The sequence below is a fragment of the Olea europaea genome, unplaced genomic scaffold (genome assembly GCF_002742605.1).
Source record: "Olea europaea var. sylvestris unplaced genomic scaffold, O_europaea_v1 scaffold766, whole genome shotgun sequence".
Taxonomy (NCBI): domain Eukaryota; kingdom Viridiplantae; phylum Streptophyta; class Magnoliopsida; order Lamiales; family Oleaceae; genus Olea; species Olea europaea.
The window spans coordinates 86296-88970 of NW_019266076.1; the positions used below are offsets into that span (position 1 = coordinate 86296).

The 2675-nt window shown below is 33.9% G+C and overlaps 1 pseudogene; it reads left to right on the forward strand.

Moving 5' to 3' along the window:
* The first annotated feature begins 218 nt into the window (after positions 1–218).
* LOC111391220 lies at positions 219–1520 on the forward strand (annotated as a pseudogene).
* Positions 1521–2675: the final 1155 nt, after the last annotated feature.

The window sequence follows — 2675 nt, forward strand, 5'->3', positions numbered from 1 at the left end:
AAGTGATCATAAGCAATATGTTTTAAGGAATATGTAGATAATAAGTGAATAATAAGTTGAATCCAATAAAATATGTAAATAGAAAGTAAGGTCGATTAACTTAAATAAGATTTAAGCTTTACCAAATACATAACATATCCATATTATTAGCCGCCTATAATAAAATAGTAGAATATTGCCATGAATGCGATTAGTTTTTGCACAATGAATATGTACATGAGTCCCACTATAGAATACACCAATAAAGTATAAACCTATGGAATTCCTATTGTTCCTGCTCGTTCTATTTTCTACCATATGCACATGCATTTTTTTTTCCTAACCCCAAATTCAAAGCACCGGAAATCTGCCAAGCTTCCTCCGCCTTATCCTTTTCCGATAATCGGGAACATTCTACAACTCGGCGAACACCCCCACCAGTCACTGGCCAAACTTTCACAAACCTATGGACCTCTTATGTATCTTAGAATGGTTATCGTGAAACAATAGTCGTTTCATCACCAGAAATGGCTAAAACTGTACTACAAAAATATGATCAATCCTTCAGTGGCAGAACTGTCCCCTTGACCCTTGAATACCTGGAGCATGAAAAGTTTTCTTTGCCGTTTTTGCCAGTTGATAGTCAATGGCGTAAACTTCTCAAAATATTGAAAGGACAGATGTTTTCACTGCAAAAGGCTAGACGCAAGTCAGGGCATTCGACGAGAAAAATTACAAAAACTATGCGACTATGTGAATCAATGTTGTGTTAATGGTCATGTAGTGGATATAGTTGATGCTACATTTATGACCTCACTTTACATGATTTCGTCCACTCTTTTCTCAGTTGATTTTGCTGACTTCAATTCTAATTCCTCTCAAGAGTTGAAGGATGTTGTGTGGAATGTAACTAAATGTATTGGTAGTCCTAATCTTGTAGATTATTTTCCAGTTCTTAAATATGTTGATCCACAAGGCATCTCACGCCGAACCAAGTTTTATTTTGGAAAATTATATTCGATTCTGGAAAGTATTTTAGATCAACGGTTGAAATCGAAAGGCACATTAGAGAAAAATGATTTACTGGAAGTCCTTCGTGATCTCTACAAAAAACCTGAGCCAGAATTAAGCTAAAAACATATAAAGCATCTACTAACGGTATAGACTATACTTAATTTTATTGCTCTATAAATTTTCTCTCTTACTTGGCTTTCTATTTTGTAGGACTTATTTATTGGCAGCACAGATACAGTTCCAACTACTGTTGAATGGGCAATGGCTGAATTACTTCGCAACCCCAAGATGTTGAAAGCTAAAAACGAGCGATGTGATCGGAGAGCATGGTGTGATTCAAGAATCAGATGTCGAAAGGCATTAACGCTGTAATATTGTCCTTTTGGGTTGAGTTAAGTCTGCTAATGTAGCGACCGAACAAAAAATGTTGTGTTTCGTTTTAAAATAAAATTTACTCGTAGAACTCGAATATAATTTGGATTATATTATTACGTTGCTAAGACCCTTCCCTAAGAGTTAAAATTAAAGCTTTGGTCACGATAGTAAAGTTTCGCGTACTTGTTTTTAAAATTTTGTATGGTGTCGAAATCTCTTTTAAATGACAAATCTTTATTTTGTTTTGGTTACATTATTTTTTTGACGACACACTTTATATTAGTTGCTACTTGTATTACGTCCTTAAATTTTAAAATTAGATATGCTTGTTATTTCCAAAGTCAATTCCATTATCTTGATTTCATCTTACCGCATAAAAATAATTATCCCTTTCAATCTAATGAAAACTAGCGATCACACTACAACCAATTTAATATACATCTTGTTTCATAAAATCATTCTTTCAAGTGAATAATTCTATCAACATAATCATTTTCACAAAAATCCTTACTCAATCATCCAATTTAAAATCTAGGGTCTGCAAAAAATGTTATTTCTTACCTTAATGTGTATGGAAAGTAACCAATCAAGGAACTACAACAAAGAATGATACTAATTTCTCTTAATCCATAATTTATACCCACAAATTAAATCAATTACTTGAAACCCTAGGAAATTCAACATCATCATTCCATAAAAATAAATTATTTCTTTGCCTCTTAAAAAAAATGGATAAGTTGAAGATATCGGTACCCATTTCCTTCCTCCTTTCTTCTTTTTCTTTCTTTTCTCTTTCCTTTCTCTTTTTCTTCCATTTCTTCTCGGTTTTTTCCCAGGTTTTTTGGCCGTTTCTCTTTCCTGTGTGTATATATAGAATCAAAAATGGAAAAAGGCAAACGGCCCCTGCCGTTGACACTCCGGGTGACGGCACCCTCACATGGCCGACGTAGGTTCCCCATGAATAAAATAATCCCGATCCCCCCATGTGTGTGTATTATGTCAACCATGCGGTCATCCGCGCGGGCTATGTAGTTCGGTCCATTATAAATGGGTAAATGTTTAGAAATTGCCACTCGTACTCCACAATACCCATATTTACAAAGAACATCCTCCAACCTTCCAATAAAACCGCATTAAATCCTTAACTTCCAAAGTTAGAAAAATAAACTCCAACATTAATTTTTATTCATCTTAAACCCTCAAGTTATTTTTAATCATAAAATAAGCCCCCACAGAAATAATTTATTTCATTTTAGTCCTTATATGACTTTGAATTTGATGAGTCAACTTTTGATTTTTGACTAGAA